This window comes from Pantherophis guttatus, chromosome 7 (genome assembly GCF_059756535.1).
Source record: "Pantherophis guttatus breed Tessera chromosome 7, ASM5975653v1, whole genome shotgun sequence".
NCBI classification, from domain to species: Eukaryota; Metazoa; Chordata; class Lepidosauria; order Squamata; family Colubridae; genus Pantherophis; species Pantherophis guttatus.
The window spans coordinates 88,086,102-88,092,320 of NC_142069.1; the positions used below are offsets into that span (position 1 = coordinate 88,086,102).

At 44.0% G+C, this 6,219-nt stretch overlaps 1 protein-coding gene across 22 annotated transcripts in view; it reads right to left on the reverse strand.

The window, feature by feature from the left end:
- Positions 1 to 3,807: 3,807 nt before the first annotated feature.
- Positions 3,808 to 6,219, reverse strand: part of MAGI2 (membrane associated guanylate kinase, WW and PDZ domain containing 2) — a 630,648-nt gene continuing 628,236 nt past the window's right edge. For 18 of the 22 annotated variants that reach the window (XM_087873383.1, XM_087873381.1, XM_087873380.1 and 15 more), the window contains one exon: positions 3,808 to 6,219. This exon is cut by the window's right edge and continues 887 nt beyond it. The gene's annotated coding sequence lies outside the window, so the exon portion shown is untranslated. The other 4 variants (XM_087873401.1, XM_087873397.1, XM_087873395.1 and 1 more) reach the window with 1 other exon arrangement.

The following is a 6,219-nucleotide window of genomic DNA, read 5'->3' on the forward strand; positions in this document are numbered from 1 at the left end:
GAGTTTTATGGCCACTCTTGCCACAGTTGTTACGTCAATCTGAATTCCTTGGTAGTACAGTGATCTAAGGCACCTTGTTATTAAGCTGGTTATTAAGACCAGCTGCCTGCGATTACTGCAGGTTCGAATCTCGCCAAGGCTCAAGGTTGACTCAGCCTTCCATCCTTTCTAAGGTAGGTAAATTGAGGACCCAGTTGTGGGGGCAATAAGCTGACTTTGTATAAATATACAAAAGTATGAAGGCTATTGCTTAACACATTGTAAGCCGCCCTGAGTCTCCGGAGAAGGGCGGCATATAAATCAAATTAAAAAAAAAAAATCTGAGTTCCCTATTGACTTTGCTTGTCAGAAAGTGGCAAAAAATGATTCTATGACCCCCCACCCCCAGGACATTGTACGACCGTCGTATATATGAACCCGTTGCCAAGCACCTGACGTTTGATCACGTTGTAGCATGGGGATGCTTGTAAAACGGTTGTAAGTTGTGAAAAACTTTATTCTGTTCTGAAACACCACTTCTGATCTCTTGGCGCTTCCCTTCTGGTGCCACCAGGGGGCTCTGTGACCCACCAAAAAAGCTTTCTAGAGCTAGTTAAACTTGTCAAGAAAATTCAGACTGGGGGATCTTTGGTTTCAACTTTCTCAAGATGCTGTAACGTTGAAGCCCATGAAGAAATTCCAGTTAGAACAGAATAACAGAGTTGGAAGGGACCTTGGAGGTCTTCTAGTCCAGCCCCCTGCTTAGGCAGGAAACCCTACACCACTTCCGACAAATGGTTATCCAACCTCTTCTTGAAAACTTCCAGTGTTGGAGCATTCACAACTTCTGGAGGCAAGTTGTTCCACTGGTTTGTTTGTTTGTTTTATGTTTGTTTGTGTTATTAAATTTATATACCGCCCTACTCCCGAAGGACTCAGGGCGGTGGACAGGCACAAAATAAAATACATAAATACAAAAGTTAGAAATAATTTAGCCCGAGACAATTAAAAATCCCAATAATATAAAACAAATTAAAATTTCAATTTAAAAATTTAAAAGAAAGGGGAGAAAATTAGGCCAGGCCGGCTTGCTGGAATAGGAGGGTTTTAAGAGCACGGCGGAAAGTGCGCAGATCCGGGATCCTCCGTATCTCCGGGGGGAGCTCGTTCCAGATAGTGGGTGCCCCCACAGAGAAGGCCCTCTCCCTGGGGGCTGCCAGTTGACACTGCTTGGCTGACGGCACCCGGAGGAGCCCCTCTCTATGAGAGCGTATCGGCCGGTGGGAGGCTGCTTGTGGTAGTAGGCGGTCCCGTAAATAACCAGGTCCTAAGCCATGGAGCGCTCTAAAGGTGGTGACCAAAACTTGAAGCGCACCCAGAAGACCACCGGGAGCCAGTGCAGCTCGCGCAGGAGAGGTGTCACACGGGAGCGCCATGTTGCTCCCATAACCACCCGCGTGGCCGCACTCTGTGCCAGTTGGAGCCTCCGGGTGCTCCTCAAGGGGAGCCCCATGTAGACAGCGTTACAACAGTCCAGGCGGGAGGTGACAATAGTCCAGGCGGGAGGTGTCAGGAAGCTTCTCCTTAGTTCTAAGTTGCTTCTCTCCTTGATTAGTTTCCACCCATTGCTTCTTGTCCTGCCTTCAGGTGCTTTGGAGAATAGCTGGACTTCCTCTTCTTTGTGGCAGCCCCTGAGATATCAGAAGACTGCTATCATGTCTCCCCTGGTCCTTCTCTTCATCAAACTAGACAATTCCAGCAATCATTATTTATATATTTCATCCTTGAATCCCCTAATCTTTGTTTCAATAGTTCATTATTGAAACATTATGTGATTAATGTCACACATTCCCAATTGAGTAGACTCCCAACGAGACTGGAGCAGTGGTGGGTTTCAAATTTTTTTACTACTGGTTCTGTAGGTATGGCTTGGTGGGCATGGCAGGGGAAGGTTACTGCAAAATCCCCATTTCCTCCTGATCAGCTGGGACTCGGGAGGCAGCGAATAGATGGGGGCGGGGCCAGTCAGAATTTTTACTACCGGTTCTCCGAACTTCTCAAAATTTCCGCTATCGGTTCTCCAGAACTTGTCAGAACCTGCTGAAACCCACCTCTGATCTGGAGGCCAAACCATATGATGAACGATTGAGGATGAGACTCTTCTTTCTCCAAACTGAATGTCGGTTTTTATTTTCTATTTGACACCTGAAAAAAACGGCTAGGCCTTCTTTTTGGAGGGTTCTAATTATTGACTCACCTCGCGGCGGTGGCATCGACAGCCCCGCCCAGCAGGAGCTCGCTGCTGACCCATTTCTTTCCTGCTGGAAAGCCCTCTGCAGCCGATAAGAGAGCTCCGGACTGATCCAGAGCTCTGTTATCGGCTGCAGATAACAGATACCGGCAGGCATCTGAAGGCAAAACAGAGGCCAGGGTGATGCGTGCGAGTGGCGGCAAGCAGCCGCAGAAGAAGGCGAGGCAGCAGGGATGAAATCCAGCAGGTTCTGGAGAACCGGTAGCGGAAATTTTGAGTAATTCGGAGAACCGGCAGCGGAAATTTTGAGTATTTCGGAGAACCGGCAAATACCACTTCTGGCTGGCCCCAGAGTGGGCTGGGAATGGAGGTTTTGCAATATCCTTCCCCCAGGAGTGGGGAGGGAATGGGGATTTTGCAGTATCCGTCCCCTGCCACGCCCACCAAGTCACACCCACAGAACCAGTAGTTAAAAAATTTGGATTTCACCACTGCGAGGCAGGTGTCGGGGTGACCCCGAATTGGCCTTTTTAATCACACTAGATGCTGTTTTAGGATCTCTTTCCAGAGCATGATACCCTACTCTTTTGAGACTGAAGGATGCCAATGAATGCCAAACATCTGAATTGTGACCACGGGGATGTTGCAAAGGATGTAACTGTGAAAAACAGTCGTCACTTTTTTTCACTAACGTAACTTTGAATGGCCACTAAATGAATTGTTGTAAAGCGAGGATTATCTGTATTTTACCCATCAGCCTTTGCTTGGTGCTTCAAGGGCTGTGTTGGCCCCTGGACCTGGGCCACAAAATGAAGCAGAAATATTAAAATGCAGGTGCAGTTCTCAACTCACAATCATTCATTTAGTGACTGCTCAAATGTATAATGGCCCTTTAAAAACGGGTGTCAACTTGCAAAGCTTTCAAGTTGCCATGAGCAGGAGGGGAGGGAGAACTGATAGAGCTGATTGATTTCCCTAACTGAAGTGCATTCCATACATTCTTCCTGACCGCAATCAGAAGGAGGGTGTTGGATTTCACAGCCAGCCAAAGTGGTTAATTGGAGAATGTGATTTATGACATGGCCAGAGAGGAGGGGAGAGACAGGGTCATAGGGGAACGTAAATCTACGTGGGATTAGTTCTAACTACATCCGAATATTGCCGAAATGGTGCTCCTAATAAATGACTGTATTTCTTTTGAAGTTCGGCTCATGGCTCATGAATTAATTAGGGCATCTTTCGGAAACTTCACAATGGGCTTCCAACTGATCCTCGCAGATACGACCGCTGGAGCATCACCAGAGGTCACATGATCAAAATTTGGGTGTTTCACAACCAGCAAGTATTTACGACCGTTGCAATGTTGCAGGTCATGTGATCAACTTTCCCAGCTGGCTCCTGACAAGGAAAAGTTAATGGGGAGAACTCAAATCGCTTAACAACCCCGTGATTCGCTTAATGACGGCAGAACTAAATCAATGGAGGTGAGATTCACTAGGCTGGCTAGATGGCTCAGTGGCTAAGATTCTTGAGGTCCGGATGCTTCCTCCCCATAATGAATTACACGGTATAAACGGTTGGGAAAAAAAGATTCTTGGATATATATTTTATTTGAGTGGTTTAGAATATCATACAGTAAACAAGATTTCTGTAAAAGTTAATTTATCCATAGTGGTGTTTCATAAAAATAGTTGCTCACTTACAGCTTTTCTGTGACTATTAATACATGGAATTATATTTATAGCAATAGAGCTGTACAAGGTAAATTCACAGCTAACACTACACAGAAATATTATCTGGAATGGGGGTTTAAATGATGCCTTCACAGGTTATCAATTACAGTCACATAAAGCCGTGTGCTCCACATTAAGAAGAGGGATGGGCAGGATGCAAACTGAAGTCGAACAAGATTCTCAGTTTCTCCCTTCTTTGCTAGAGAAGTCCTGTCTACATTTCAGGTTTAATAAATTAAACAGCAAATTATGCCAAATATCTAGACTGGGAATAAAGATATATCTCTCTCTATTTCTTTAATTAATATATATAGACAGATAGATATTCTATTTTGTAAACAGCTACATATCTTTGTGCTTTCTTAAAAAACTAGAACGGGACAGGTTCTTAAATATGCATTTTTTGATTTTTTTTTTCCCCAAGGTGCAAAATCCTTTTCCTTCTCTTCGATTTAATTTAGTTTTATAAGCTCCCAAAGAAAACAAATGAAAACGTGGATTAATTGACCGTAGATTGAGTGGAACTAGAAATATGGGCTTTTTGTCGTTTGACTAAGTGAGTCTTAGTCAACAATCTCTTGTTTATGCCCCTGATCAAATCAAAATTTCTCCTGATCTTAAAGTAACGGGATTCTTCTCACCGAACAAGGTTCGAGAACCCTTTTGTCTGGGGAAAAAAACAAAAGTTATTACCGAGTGCTGCTGTTTTTGTTTCTATTGCTATTGCTTGAAGGAAAAAAATAAAAATAGCAAAACTTTCAGAAATTAGGAGGGTTGATTCGCGGAGCTCAGGGAACAAGCCAACACTTCATCGGGTGTGCAAATGAAACGTCATTATGGCACTGGAGACATGGAAAAAAAGACGCGAGATATGGAAGGAAGGAAACACGGTGTTGCCTCGAGGGGTTTCTATCATAAAAAATAGGACTTTCGCGGACATCTATTTTAGACTTTCTAAAGTGCGGCGGGGAGTAAAATTCAAAGGCGGGGCCTATTTAAAAAGAAGTTGAATTAGTATTTAGACAGTGATGGAGTTCTTGCAGGAGACCAAGGCTGTTCGGATAGAAAAAAAAAAATATATATATCTGTTTTTCATTTTTCAAGACTCATTCTCGCATCAGGGTCATCCGACAATTGTAGTTTAGGATCCCTCTTATACCTCGGTCAGTGGCCCGCCAACTTTTTGGGCACCAGGGACCGGTTCTGTGGAGAGATTTTTTTTCCTCTGTGGACCAGGTGGGGCATAGTTTTGTGTGTCGCCTGCATCCCACAAATGGGGCTTTGCTTGTTTGCGTGGACCGGTTTCTAGCATGCCGCGGCCCGATGTCAGGGTTCCAACGAACCCTGACATCAAACACCCCCAACGAAATAAAGCTCTGAGGTTCCTCAAAGTTTCAATTTATTAGAGATGTCATGTTGGCACATCTGGGAAAACCCGAAGCTGAAAGCTTCCGGTCCACGGAGGGGGGGGAGAAGGTTGGGGACCCCTGATGTTTGTTAGGTGATGTTTGGAGGTGATGTTTGGAGGTCCAATTCTGTAGGTGGGCCTGTCTGGGAGAGGACTCTTGAGGCTAGGTTTCTGAATGTAATTCCACCCTTAATTTCTCAGGGTACACAAATATGGTTGCTTCACAAAAATGGACGTAAAAATGATTCTGCTTTAGCGAATTCACTAGGGCGCCTCATAATGAATTATGATACTAACAATTGGACAGATTTGGTTCCTTTTTTGTTTGTTTGTTTTTTTTCCCCCAAAGTGTTAACAGTAGAGACATAGCATGGATTTACAATTTCAATGCGTCAACCCCTGTCTAGATATGCCGAGAACTATTTATTTACAACGTTTGAGTTCAGATAAAATATTCTATTTCCACTTTTAACTTTCCCCGTGCAGTTTTATTTAAGGCGATGTTCCAGTTTATGATTGCTCTAACTTCTTCCAGTTTCTCGATATAAAGTCTGAATGAAGGGGAAAAAAAAAAACACATCCCAAGACCTTCATGCAGTGGAAAATGTCAAAGTAAAGCTACACTGCATGGTCCAATGGTCCTTTCATATTATTTTGGTTTCTTCCGTAGCTGCCAAAGTTCTCTGAAATGAAACTGGGGATTTGAAGGTCACGTTTTAGATACAAGAATGACTCTTATCTTCCGTTAACGTATTTAAGACGTAGATGCGTATTATGCAATGTTGTCGCAGAATTACACGTTTCTGCTTTCAGGTTTGTTTTTTTTTCCATCGTTCCGAGCAGATGAG